Source organism: Arachis hypogaea, chromosome 15 (genome assembly GCF_003086295.3).
Source record: "Arachis hypogaea cultivar Tifrunner chromosome 15, arahy.Tifrunner.gnm2.J5K5, whole genome shotgun sequence".
NCBI classification, from domain to species: Eukaryota; Viridiplantae; Streptophyta; class Magnoliopsida; order Fabales; family Fabaceae; genus Arachis; species Arachis hypogaea.
This window is the reverse complement of record NC_092050.1, coordinates 114954867-114970188: the sequence shown is the minus strand read 5'-3', so window position 1 is coordinate 114970188 and position 15322 is coordinate 114954867.

The window sequence follows — 15322 nt, the reverse complement described above, 5'->3', positions numbered from 1 at the left end:
TCATGAAGCTGAATGCCAAACTATTTGGCATTGATACTTGGGAAATTGAACCTCCCTTGTTCATCAATGAACTAAGTGATCTGGATCAACTGACATTACCTCAGAAGAGACAGGATCCTGGAAAGTTCATAATACCCTGTACCATAGGCACCATGATCTTTAAGGCTTTGTGTGACCTTGGTTCAGGAATAAACCTCATGCCCCTCTCTGTAATAGAGAAACTGGGAATCTATGGGGTGCAAGCTGCTAAAATCTCATTAGAGATGGCAGACAGCTCTAGAAAACAGGCTTATGGACAAGTAGAGGACGTGTTAGTAAAGGTTGAAGGCCTTTACATCCCTGCTGATTTCATAGTCCTGGATACTGGAAAGGAAGAGGATGAATCCATCATCCTAGGAAGACCTTTCCTGGCCACAGCAAGAGCTGTGATTGATGTTGACAGAGGTAAAATAGTCCTTCAATGGAATGAGAACTCCCTTGTATTTAAAACTCAAGGATCTCCCTCTGCAACCATGGAGAGGAAGCAGAAAAAGCTTCTCTCAAAGCAGAGTCAACCAGAGCCCCCACAGTCAAACTCTAAGTTTGGTGTTGGGAGGCCATAACTAAACTCTAAGTTTGGTGTTGAACTCCCATATCCAAACTCTAAGTTTGGTGTTGGAGAGTTTCAACAATGCTCTGCACATCTGTGAGGCTCCATGAGAGCCCACTGTCAAGCTATTGACATTAAAGAAGCGCTTGTTGGGAGGCAACCCAATTTTTATTTATCTAACTATATTTTTCTTAATTATATGTCTTTATAGGTTCATGATCATGTGGAGTCACAAAATAAATATAAAAATTGAAAACGGAATAAAAAACAACAGAAGAAAAATCACACCCTGGAGGAGCATCTGTCTGGCGTTCAGCGCCAGAACAGAGCATGGTGCTGGCGCTGAACGCCCAAAATGGGCAGCTTCTGGGCGCTGAACGCCAGAACAAGCATGGTTCTGGCGTTCAACGCCAGAAATGGCACACAAATAAGCGTTGAACGCCCAAAATGGCCACCAACCTGGTGCTGAACGCCCAGAGTTGGGTGCAAAGGCATTTTTACATGCCTAATGGGTGCAGGGATGTAAATCCTTGAACACCTCAGGATCTGTGGACCCCACAGGATCCACTCAGGATCTGTGGACCCCACAGGATCTCCACCTACCTCCACTCACTTCTTCTCACCACTTTCTTTCACACAACCCCATAAACACTCTTCCCCAAAAACCCTTCACCAATCACCTCAAACTCTCTTCCCCATCACCTCTTCACCACTCACATCCATCCACTCTTCCCCATAAACCTACCTCATAAACTCCACCTACCTTCAAAATTCAAAACCAATTTCCCACCCAAACTCACCCATATGGCCGAAACCTTTCCCCCCTCCCTTCCCTATATAAAGCCCTCCATTCTTCATCAAATTCACACAACACATCCCTCTACACTCCTCTTGGCCGAAACCACATCTCCCTCTCCCTCTCCATATTTCTTCTTCTTCTTCTTCTATTCTTTTGTTTATTGCTCGAGGGCGAGCAATATTCTAAGTTTGGTGTGGTAAAAGCATAAGCTTTTTGTTTTTCCATTACCATTGATGGCACCTAAGACCGGAGAATCCTCTAGAAAGGGGAAAGGGAAGACGAAAGCTTCCACATCCGAGTCATGGGAGATGGAAAAGTTCATCTCCAAAGCCCATCAAAACCACTTCTATGATGTTGTAGCCAAGAAGAAGGTGATCCCTGAGGTCCCTTTCAAACTCAAAAGAAATGAGTATCCGGAGATCCGACATGAAATTCAAAGAAGAGGTTGGGAAGTTCTAACAAATCCCATCCAACAAGTCGGCATCCTAATGGTTCAAGAGTTCTATGCCAATGCATGGATCACCAAGAACCATGATCAAAGTAAGAACCCGGATCCAAAGAACTATGTTACAATGGTTCGGGGGAAATACTTAGATTTTAGTCCGGAAAATGTGAGGTTGGCGTTCAACTTGCCAAACATGGAAGAGAACGCACGCCCCTACACAAGGAGAGTCAACTTTGATCAAAGGTTGGACCAAGTCCTTATGGACATATGTGTAGAAGGAGCTCAATGGAAGGTTGACTCCAAAGGCAAGCCGGTTCAACTAAGAAGATTGGACCTCAAGCCTATAGCTAGAGGATGGTTGGAGTTTATTCAATGCTCAATCATTCCCACTAGCAACCGGTCTGAAGTTACTATAGACCGGGCCATCATGATCCATAGTATCATGATTGGAGAAGAGGTGGAAGTTCATGAGATTATACCTCAAGAACTTTACAAGGTGGCTGACAAGTCCTCCACTATGGCAAGGTTAGCCTTTCCTCACCTCATTTGCCACCTATGCAATTCGGCTGGGATTGACATAGAGGGAGATATCCTCATTAAAGAGGACAAGCCCATCACTAAAAAAAAGATGGAGCAAGCAAGAGAGCCCAATCATGGAGCTCAAGAGGCGCAAGAAGCTCATTTCCATGAGATCCCGGAGATGCCTCAAATGCACTTTCCTCCACAAAATTATTGGGAGCAAATCAACACCTCCCTAGGAGAATTGAGTTCCAATATGGGACAACTAAGGGTGGAACATCAAGAGCACTCCATCATGCTTTATGAAATAAGAGAAGATCAAAAAGCAATGAGGGAGGAGCAACAAAGACAAGGAAGAGACATAGAAGAGCTCAAGGACATCATTGGTTCCTCAAGAAGGAAACGCCACCATCACTAAGGTGGATTCATTCCTTGTTCTTATTTCTTCTGTTTTTCGTTTTCTATGTTATGTGCTTATCTATGTTTGTGTCTTCATTACATGATCATTAGTAGTTAGTAACTTTGTCTTAAAGTTATAAATGTCCTATGAATCCATCACCTCTCTTAAATGAAAAATGTTTTAATTCAAAAGAACAAGAAGTACATGAGTTTCGAATTTATCCTTGAACTTAGCTTAATTATATTGATGTGGTGACAATGCTTCTTGTTTTCTGAATATATGCTTGAACAGTGCATATGTCTTTTGAAGTTGTTGTTTAAGAATGTTAAATATGTTGGCTCTTGAAAGAATGATGACTAGGAGACATGTTATTTGATAATCTGAAAAATCATAAAAATGATTCTTGAAGCAAGAAAAAGCAGCAAAGAACAAAGCTTGCAAAAAAAAAAAAAAAAAATAGGTGAAAAAAAAATAGAAAGAAAAAGAAAAAGCAAACAGAAAAAGTCAAAAGCTCTTAAAACCAAGAGGCAAGAGCAAAAAGCCAATAACCCTTAAAACCAAAAGGCAAGGGCAAATAAAAAGGATCCCAAGGCTTTGAGCATCAGTGGATAGGATGGCCTAAAGGAATAAAATCCTGGTCTAAGCGGCTAAACCAAGCTGTCCCTAACCATGTGCTTGTGGCGTGTAGGTGTCAAGTGAAAACTTGAGACTGAGCGGTTAAAGTCAAGGTCCAAAGCAAAAACAAAGAGTGTGCTTAAGAACCCTGGACACCTCTAATTGGGGACTTTAGCAAAGCTGAGTCACAATCTGAAAAGGTTCACCCAATTATGTGTCTGTGGCATTTATGTATCCGGTGGTAATACTGGAAAACAAAGTGCTTAGGGCCGTGGCCAATTATGTGTCTGTGTTCAAGAATCATCATACTGAACTAGGAGAGTCAATAACACTATTCAAAATCTGAAGTTCCTATAGATGCCAATCATTCTGAACCTCAATGGATAAAGTGAGATGCCAAAACTATTCAAGAGGCAAAAAGCTATAAGTCCCGCTCATATGATTGAAGCTCTGTTTCATTGATAGTTTGGAATTTATAGTACATTCTCTTCTTTTTATCCTATTTGATTTTCAGTTGCTTGGGGACAAGCAACAATTTAAGTTTGGTGTTGTGATGAGCGGATAATTTATACGCTTTTTAGCATTGTTTTTAGTATGTTTTTAGTAGGATCTAGTTACTTTTAGGGATGTTTTCATTAGTTTTTATGTTAAATTCACATTTCTGGACTTTACTATGAGTTTGTGTGTTTTTCTGTGATTTCAGGTATTTTCTGGCTGAAATTGAGGGACTTGAGCAGAAATCAGATTCAGAGGTTGAAGAAGGACTGCTGATGCTGTTGGATTCTGACCTCCCTGTACTCAAAGTAGATTTTCTGGAGCTACAGAACTCGAAATGGCGCGCTTTCAATTGCGTTGGAAAATAGACATCTAGGGCTTTCCAGCAATATATAATAGTCCATACTTTGGCCAAGAATAGACGACGTAAACTGGCGTTCAACGCCAGCTTTCTACCCAAATCTGGCATCCGGCGCCAGAAAAGGATCCAAAACCAGAGTTGAACGCCAGAAATGGATCAAAACCTGGCGTTCAACTCCACAAATGGCCTCTGCACGTGCAACACTTAAAGCTCAGCCCAAGTACACACCAAGTGGGCCCCGGAAGTTGATTTATGCATCAATTACTTACTCATGTAAACCCTAGTAGCTAGTTTATTATAAATAGGACCTTTTACTATTGTATTAGGAATCGTTGATCAGTTGTATGCTATCTTAGATCACGTTTTGGGGGCTGGCCATCTCGGCCATGCCTGGACCTTCACTTATGTATTCTCATACGGTAGAGTTTCTACACTCCATAGATTAAGGTGTGGAGCTCTGCTGTTCCTCAAAGATTAATGCAAAGTACTTCTGTTTTCTATTCAATTCATCTTATTTCGCTTCTAAGATATCCATTCGCACCCAAGAACGTGATGAAGGTGATGATTATGTGTGACGCTCATCACCATTCTCCCCTATGAACACGTGCCTGACAAATACTTCCGTTCTACATGAAATAAGCTAGAATGAATATCTCTTAGATCTCCTAACCAGAATCTTCGTGGCGTAAGCTAGAATGATGGCGGCATTCAAGAGAATCCGGAAAGTCTAAACCTTGTCTGTGGTATTCCGAGTAGGATTCAATGATTGAATGACTGTGACGAGCTTCAAACTCGCGATTGTTGGGTGTTAGTGACAGACGCAAAAGGAGGGTGAATCCTATTCCAGCATGATCGAGAACCGACAGATGATTAGCCGTGCTGTGACAGAGCATGTGAGCATATTTTTCACTGAGAGGAGGGGATGTAGCCACTGACAACGGTGATGCCCTTGCATAAAGCCAGCCATGGAAAGGAGTAAGACTGATTGGATGAAGATAGCAGGAAAGCAGAGGTTCAGAGGAACGAAAGCATCTCCATTCGCTTATCTGAAATTCCTACCAATGATTTACATAAGTACCTCTATCCCTATTCTATTATTTATTATTCGAAAACACCATTATCAATTTATATCTGCCTAACTAAGATTTACAAGGTGACCATAGCTTGCTTCATACCAACAATCTCCGTGGGATTCGACCCTTACTCACGTAAGGTATTACTCGGATGACCCAGTGCACTTGCTGGTTAGTTGTATCGAAGTTGTGAACCATGGTATTGGCACCATGTTCTTGGCGCCATTGCCAGGGAAAGAAAGAGCCATGAATTTTATATAATCAAAGTGTAATCACGATTGCGCGTACCAAGTTGCTCACGTTGCCAGGGATTGTTTGAGCCTGGACATCACAATTTCGTGCACCAACCCTCTAATTGAAATTAATTGACCAAGGAATTGGCAGTTGATGAGAATTAGAGGAGACTAGAAATGTCTAAGGAATTAGGGTCTAGTCACATGTTTGCCATGAATTAAATCTTGCATGATTAAAATAAATTACTAAGAAAAATCAATCTGGAAAAATAGATAACTCTGAAGCCTTAACTGCCTTTTCCATACTTTATTCCCAACTTATTTATTCGCGTGTCTTTAATTTAATGCTTTTTGAACTCTCAAACACTATTTTTTGTTTGTCTAACTAAGTCAATCACTCAATCATTGTTTCTTGATCCATCAATTCTCGTGGGATCGACCCTCACTCACCTGAGGTATTACTTGGTAGGACCCGGTGCACTTGCCGGTTAGTTTATGGTTATAAATTTCGCACCAAATTTTTGGCGCCGTTGCCAGGGATTGATAGTGATTAACAACTCTTAGTTGTTTGATTGCTTAGATTAGGCGTTTTAGTTTTAATTTTTTTTACTTTTGCTTAGTATTTTGAAAGAAATTTTTTTTAATAAATAAATAGCACTAAGATTTTTTCTTAATTTCTGAAATTAAGTTTGGTGTCACCTAGTTAATTTTATTTTAATTTCCGTGCTTATTTTCCCTTTTAATTTTTGAATTTTTTGTCTAGTTTCATTTAACATTTTCGAAATTTATTTATTTATTTTATTTAGTATTTTTATTTTATTATTTTACACAGGTTACCTCACAGGGACTTCTCTGCACTCTGACGTAGAGAAACCCATCTTTTCTTCTTTTCTGTCTGTGTATACGCAGGAACAGAGGCAAGGAACCTCTCCTAGACATTGATCCTGAACCTGAAAGGACTCTCAGGTGGCGTTTGCAACAAGCAAGACTCTGCAAGGCTACAGAATCCACTATGGATCCTAATAATACTGTTAATGCCAATGTGGCAAATCCGAATAGGAATAAAGAACAAAGGAGAGCGCTTGGCTCTTACTCTGCTCCTACTGCAGATCTTTATGGAAAAAGCATTGTGGTGCCTCCTATAGCTGCGAACAACTTTGAGTTGAAGCCACAATTGGTCACCCTAGTGCAACAAAACTGCTAGTATCATGGTCTTCCCCACGAAGACCCAAATTAATTTATTTCTAATTTCCTGCAGATTTGTGATACTGTGAAGACAAATGGAGTGAACCCAGAGGTATACAAACTCATGCTCTTTCTGTTTGCTCTGAGGGATGGAGCAAAGCTATGGCTAGATTCCCAACCCAAGGAGAGTTTGGATACTTGGGACAAGGTTGTTACTGAGTTTCTTACTAAGTTTTTCCCACCAAAGAAGCTGACTAAGCTTAGGGTGGAGGTTCAGACCTTCAGGCAGAGGGATGGTGAAACTCTTTATGAAGGTTCGGAGAGGTACAAGCTACTGATTAGGCAATGCCCTCCGGACATGTTCTCTAAATGGACCTAACTAGACATCTTTTATGAAGGCTTGGGTGAAATGTCCAAGATGTGCTTAGATAATTCTGCAGGTGGTTCATTGCACAAGAAGAAGACACCGGAGGAGACTATTGAGCTGATTGAATTGGTTGCTAGCAACCAATATTTATACTCATCTAACAGGAATTCTGTGAACTCTAAGACTCCTCAGAAGAAGGGTGTTATGGAAGTAGAAGCTCTTAATGATCTTCTTGCTCAGAACAAGCTTATGTCTCAGCAAATAAGTCTACTTACTCAACAGATGGGTGGCATGCAAGTCTCAGCTATCAACAACCAAAACTCACCTCAAGAGGTCCCTTATGACATGACAGGCAATTTTTTGCAAAATGATAATTATGACTATGCTCAATGCTCTTCTGAACAGGTCAATTACATGGGGAGTGGTCCTAAAAATTCCAACAATGATCCATATTCTAAGACATACAATCAGGGGTGGAGCAATCACCCAAATTTTGGGTGGAGAGACCAACCTCAAAGAGCTCGGAATTTTAACAATAATTCTCAAGGAGGTTTTCAACAGAACAATCACAAGAACCGCCAATTTCAGTCTCAGCAGCAACAACCACCTCAGCAGGCAAACTCTAAATCCCAAGAAGATTCTAATTGGGAGATGGTGAGGAGTTTTATGCAGGAAACCAGAGCCTCCATTAGAAACTTAGAGGTGCAAATGGGCCTACTGAGCAAGCAAATACCTGAGAGGTCTGCAAGTACATTTCCAGGTGATACAGTGATGAACCCAAGAGAAGATTGCAAGGTTATTCAATTGAGAAGTGGTAAAACAGCTGGCTCTGAGACAAGGGCGAATGAAGAGCTAGTTGAAAAGAAAGCTCCAGAGGAGAAGAAGGAAGAAGTGGAGCACGCCCCTCCAAAGCGTGCAGACAACCCGTTTCCTGACTCTCTTGACACGTATCCTACATTGCCAAAGGCTCCTGAATACAAGCCAAAAATGCCATATCCTCAGAGGCTTCAGAAAGCTTCCAAAGAAAATCAATTTTCTAAATTTTTAGATGTCTTCAAGAAGCTACAGATCAACATTCCTTTTGCAAAGGCTCTTGAGCAAATGCCTCTCTATGCTAAATTTATGAAAGAATTGTTGACCCACAAGAGGAATTGGAAGAAACAAGAAACAGTGGTGTTAACCAAGGAATGTAGTGCCATCATTTAACACAACCTTCTTGAGAAGATGCCAGACCCAGGGAGCTTTGTCATTCCTTGCACCATTGGAGATGTCACCATTCAGAGAGCTTTATGTGATCTTGGAGCTAGCATCAATCTCATGCCACTTTCAGTGATGAAAAAGCTTCAAATTGAGGAGGTAAAACCCACTCGTATTTCTCTTCAACTTGTTGATCTTTCTATTAAATTACCTGTGGGTGTTATTGAGGATTTGCTGGTGAAAGTATGACCATTCATTTTTCTTGTTAATTTTGTTATATTGGACATGGAAGAGGAGGTAAAATCCTCTATTATACTTGGTAGACCCTTTTTAGCTACAGGTAGAGCTCTGATTGATGTGCAAAAAGGTGAATTAACCTTGAGGGTCAATGAAGAACAGGTGGTCCTTAATGTTTTTGAAGCTCTCAAGCACCCTAATGATTCTGAAGGGTGTATGAAAATAGATGTTATTGAACCACTTGTTCAAGAGGTATTGAAAGCTGAAGCGCTTGATGACATTCTGGATCCTATTTTTGAGTGTGAATTAGTTGAAGTTGATGATTCACCACCCCAGAAGGCTGTGGTTCACATGCCTAAAGCAGAGGAGGAAGCCCCCAAGCTTGAGCTCAAACCTTTACCTCTTTCCCTGAAATATGTGTTCTTGGGTGAAAATGATTCATATCCAGTGATTATTAGCTCTTCCCTAAAACCTGAAGAGGAAGAGGCGCTTATTTCAGTGCTCAAGAGCCATAAAACAGCTCTTGGGTGGACCATTAGTGACTTGAAGGGGATTAGTCCAACCAAGTGTATGCACAAGATCCTCCTTGAAGATGATGCTAAACTAGTTGTGCAACCACAAAGGAGACTCAATCCAACCATGAAAGAGGTGGTCCAAAAAGAGGTAATGAAATTATGGAAAGCAGGTATTATTTACCCTATTTCTGATAGCCCTTGGGTAAGTCCTGTGCAGGTAGTTCCCAAGAAAAGGAGGGATGACAGTGATCAAGAATGAACAGAATGAGCTTATTCCTACAAGAACAGTCACAGGTTGGAGAATGTGTATAGACTACAGGAGGCTCAACACTGCTACAAGGAAGGATCATTTCCCCTTGCCTTTTCATTGATCAGATGCTTGAGAGGTTAGCTGCTCATGCTTTTTATTATTTTCTAGATGGATATTCTGGATATAATCAAATTTTAGTGGACCCTCAAGATCAAGAGAAGACAGCATTCACATGCCCCTTTGGAGTGTTTGCCTACAGAAGAATGCCATTTGGACTTTGCAATGCTCTAGCAACTTTTCAGAGGTGTATGCTTTCAATTTTTTCTGATATGGTTGAAAAGTTCATTGAGGTATTTATGGATGACTTTTCTGTTTTTGGTAATTCTTTTGAATCTTGCCTTAAGCATTTATCTCTTGTCCTGAAATAGTGTCAAGAATCAAACCTTGTTTTAAATTGGGAAAAATCTCATTTTATGGTTATAGAAGGTATTGTTCTTGGACAACGAATTTCAAGTAAGAGAATTGAGGTTGATAGAGCAAAGGTGGAGGTAATTGAAAAATTACCACCACCAGCTAATGTTAAGGCAATCAGGAGTTTCTTAGGTCATGCAGGATTTTATAGAAGATTTATAAAGGATTTTTCTAAAATTGCTAAACCATTAAGTAACCTGTTGGTTGTTGATGTTCCTTTTGTTTTTGATTCTGATTGTCTGCATGCTTTTGAAACTCTGAAAGCAAACATTACCTCTGCTCCCATTATAGCTCCCCCTAATTGGGATTTACCATTTGAGTTAATGTGTGATGCCAGTGACTTTGCTATAGGAGCTGTTTTAGGACAGAGGCATGGTAAGCTTGTACTTGTCATTTACTATGCCAGTCGTGTGTTAAATGATGTCCAAAAGAATTACACAACTACAGAAAAGGAATTATTAGCTGTTGTGTATGCTGTTGATAAGTTTAGGTCCTATTTACTTGGTTCTAAGGTCATTGTTTATACTGACCATGCTGCTTTGAAGTACCTTTTAACCAAGCAGGATTCTAAACTAAGATTAATCAGATGGGTGTTACTCCTTCAGGAGTTTGATATTGAGATAAAAGACAGGAAAGGGTAAAAAAATCAAGTAGCTGACCATCTCTCCAAAATTGAGCCTGAAGCAGGAGTACAACCACCCACAGTTGTGACTGAGACATTTCTGGATGAGCAATTGTTCCTCATTCAGCAAGCTCCATGGTTTGCAGACATTGCAAATTATAAGGCCATGAATTTTATTCCAAGGGAGTACAGTAGGCAACAAGTAAAGAAGCTATTAACTAATGCAAAGTACTATATTTGGGAGGAACCATACCTTTTTAAAAGGTGTTCAGATGGTATCATCCGGAGATATGTCCCAGATAAAGAAAAATAGCAGATTCTTTGGCACTGTCATGGTTCTGAGTATGGAGGCCACTTTGGTGGTGAAAGGACAGCTACAAAGGTCCTTCAGAGTGGGTTTTACTGGCCGACTCTCTTCAGAGACTCAAGAGCATTTGTGAAGCACTGTGACAGATGTGAAAAAGCCACAAATCTCCCTGTCAACCATGAAATGCCACAGCAGGGGATTCTTGAGGTTGAGTTGTTTGATGTGTGGGGTATTGATTTCATGGGACCTTTCCCACCCTGACATTCAAACAACTATATTCTAGTGGCAGTTGATTATGTGTCCAAGTGGGTGGAAGCTGTGGCTCTGCCCACCAATGATGCCAAGGTGGTAATGAGTTTTCTTTAGAGATATATCTTTAGCCGGTTTGGTATCCTAAGGACACTCAGTAGTGATGGAGGAAGTCACTTCTGTAACAGACAATTGGACTCTCTTCTGCAGAGATATAGAGTCCGTCATAAAGTGGAAACCCTCTATCACCCTCAGACAAGTGGATAGGTTGAAGTTTCCAACAGGGAACTCAAGCGGATTATAGAGAAGACCGTCAGTGTTTCAAGAAAGGACTGGTCTAGGAAGCTTGATGATGCTCTCTGGGCATACCGGACAGCTTACAAGACTCCTATTGGCATGTACCCTTATTAGTTGGTGATAAACCATTATTTTATGATTTATATTACGTTTAATTGTATGGTTTTATCAAATCTTTACCCACTTATTCATATGATTAGCATGTATTTACAATTCCTTCCCAAAATCACTCCATGGTTGAAAACTTGCTTCCTAGAGACTTTTAATTATGTATTTTAATTCTCCTTTATCCCATTCGATGCCATGATCTGTGTGTTAAGTGTTTCAGGCTTCATAGGGCATGAATGACTTGGAAATTGGAGAGGAGGCTTGCAAAAATGGAAGGAACACAAGAAACTAAGGAGATGACCAGCGAGTAATGACGCGAGCGCATGGCCCACGTGAACGCGCGAAATGGAGAATTCACAGCGACACGAATGCGTGCCTAACGCAAATGCGTGCCTGATGCAAACGCGTTGATTGGAGTCTGGTGCACAAAATTGTGATCTCTGATAATGGCTCCAAAGACTTGGTGCTCTAATCTTAATTCATAGTTTGTCACAACTTCGATACAACTAACCAGCAAGTGCACTGGGTCGTCCAAGTAATAAACCTTACGTGAGTAAGGGTCGATCCCACGGAGATTGTCGGTATGAAGCAAGCTATGGTCACCTTGTAAATCTCAGTCAGGCGGATAATAATTGATTATGGAGTTTTCGAAAATAAATAAGAAAACAAGGATAGGGATACTTATGTAAATCATTGGTGAGAATTTCAGATAAGTGCATAGAGATGCTTTCGTTCCTCTGAACTTCTGCTTTCCTACTGCCTTCATCTAATCAATCCTACTCATTTCCATGGCTGGCTTTTTGTAAGGATATCACCGTTGTCAATGGCTACTTTTAATCCTCTCGGGAAAATGGTCCAAATGCTCTGTCACAGCACAGCTAATCGTCTGGAGGCATCACCCTTGTCGATGGCTGCATCCTATTCCTCTCTGTAAAAATGGTCCGATGCGCTGTCACTGCATGGCTAATCATCTTGGAGGTTCTCGATCATACTGGAATAGAATTTACTATCCTTTTGCGTCTGTCACTACACCCAGCACTCGCGAGTTTGAAGTTCGTCACAGTCATTCAATCCCAGAGTCCTACTCGGAATACCACATACAAGGTTTAGACTTTCCGGACTCTCATGAATGCCGCCATCAATCTAACTTACACCACGAAGATTCTGATTAGGAGATCCAAGAGATAATCATTCAATCAGAGGTAGAACGGAAGTGGTTGTCAGGCACGCGTTCATAGGGAATGATGATGATTGTCACGTTCATCACATTCAGGTTGAAGTGTGAATGAATATCTTAGAAGCGGAATAAGTTGAATTGAATAGAAAAACAGTAGTACTTTGCATTAATTCATGAGGAACAGCAGAGCTCCACACCTTAATCTATGGAGTGCAGAAACTCTACCGTTAAAAATACATAAGTGAAAGGTTCAGGCATGGCCGAATGGCCAGCCCCCATGATCTAAGAACTAGGCGTCCCAAGATGATCAAATGATCAAAAGATAATCCAAAGATGTCAAATACAATAGTAAAAAGTCCTATTTATACTAAACTAGTTACTAGGGTTTACAGAAGTAAGTAATTGATGCATAAATCCACTTCCGGGACCCACTTGGTGTGTGCTTGGGCTGAGCTTGAATGTTACACGTGCAGAGGTCATTCTTGGAGTTGAACGCCAGCTTTTGTGCCAGTTTGGGCGTTGAACTCCACTTTGCAACTTGTTTCTGGCGTTGAACGCCAGAATTGGGCAGAGAGCTGGCGTTGAACGCCAGTTTGCGTCATCTAAACTCGGGCAAAGTATGGACTATTATATATTGCTGAAAAGCCCTGGATGTCTAATTTCCAAAGCAATTGAAAGCGCGCCATTTTGAGTTTTGTAGCTCCAGAAAATCCATTTTGAGTGCAGGGAGGTCAGAATCCAACAGCATCAGCAGTCCTTCTTCAACCTCTGAATCTGATTTTTGCTCAAGTCCCTCAATTTCAGCCAGAAAATACCTGAAATCATAGAAAAATACACAAACTCATAGTAAAGTCCAGAAATGTGTATTTAACATAAAAACTAATGAAAACATCCCTAAAAGTAACTAGATTCTACTAAAAACATACTAAAAACAATGCCAAAAAGCGTATAAATTATCCGCTCATCAGAGTCTGCACGAATGATGCGAACGGGTGAACCACGCGAATGCGTGACAAGGAAAATCGCTAAATGATGCGAATGCGTGGACGACGCATACGCGTGACCTGCGCAATCTGCAAAAATAACAGAATACACTGGGGGCGATTTTGGGCCGCATTTTGACCTAGTTTTCAGCCCAGAAACACAGACTAAACCTAGAGAACATGCTGAGACTTAGGAGGCATCCACACACATTCAGATTCATCACATTAGGATTACGTCAGTTTTAGATTTGAGTTTTTAGATTTGCATTACATTGATAGTTTATGCTTTTGCTTGGATTTTTGGATGCTGAGAGTCATTACCTCCGTTGAAGACATTACTTTAGTTTGCTTCCTTACTCCCTTATTTTTAATTAGTTACTCATTGACTCTGTTCAGATAATTATGTTGCATTTTGAATTTATTAATATATAGAGTTATTTTTATTTTAATTAATTTTAATTCTCTATTTTATTTTATTTAATTATGTCTTCTCATATTTTTATGATCATTAATTTTATGTCAATGGAGTAGAATTTCTACTTGACATGGGGGTTGATTAAGAGGAGATACTTGAGTTGGAATGCTCAAGTGCTTGGTTGAATTAGACGTTGTTAACTAATTCCATACCTACTAGCACTAGACCTCCCCAAGGGAGAGGACTAGGATTTGAGGGTAAGAGTTAGTTTAATCACCATACTTTTTCTTATTTAGTAAGGGATAACCGAGTGAGAACAACACCCTTTTTACACTACACTTGAGAAGATCCCAACAAGGATAGAAATTCTATTTAATTATTCCCCCAGTCAAGGCCTTTTATTCAGAGTATCAATAATTATTCTTAGTTTATTTTTATTGCTTTAATTTTTAATCATTTTAATTACTCGTTATCAAAACTTAATTTTTCTGAAAACCCCTAGTTAATAAAATAGCACTCTTTCCTGTAACTCGTTGGGAGACGACCTGGGACTCATACTCCCAGTATTTTATTTCTAAAATTTGTGACAACCCTTTTTAAATTAGTGAGGCAGATCTTAGCCGGTTAAGAGCTATACGTGCAATGCTGTCCTCTTAATTGAAATCTCTAAATTGGTTAACTTCTGCCACGCACCAATTTTTTGCGCCGTTGTCGGGGAGTTGCAATAGTGTGCTAAATTATTAATTGTTGTATATATTTTATTTTTATTTGCATATTTTATTTTTACTTCTGTAACCATGAGCTATTTGTTTTTCTCATTGAATGACGCGTTCATTGCCTAATCCGAGTTTAGTCCCATTTGATCCTGAAATTGAAAGAACTCTTTCACATATTAGATGAACTCGACGTCGGTTAGCCTCCGAGGGTGGTGAAGTGATTATTATCTGTTTACCAGTCTCATCTGAGGGCGAATCTGAACCGCCATCTGAGAGCGAAACAAGCTCTTTTACTACTGATTCAGTTGATTCACGTGCAGATACCATGGCAGTACCTAGGAGAATTACCCTCCAGGAAGCTGGAGCCCCAGATTTTACACTGCAGCCGTATCAAGTGCATCACTCGACTGTAGCTACAGATTTTGAACTAAAAACCGCACTGATCAACTTGATGCCCAAGTTTCATGGCTTACCTGCTCAAGAGCCTATCAAGCACCTTAGGGATTTTCAGGCAGCCTATTCTACTGTTAGGCATCATGGTGCAGATGAAACTTCTATTCTGTTAACCGCTTTCCCATTTTCTCTTAAGGGAAAGGCAAGGAAGTGGTACTACTCCCAACCTGAAGCAACTGTCACCAACTGGGATACACTCAGGAGAGAATTTTTGGAAAAATACTTCCCAACTGAAGTCACAGAT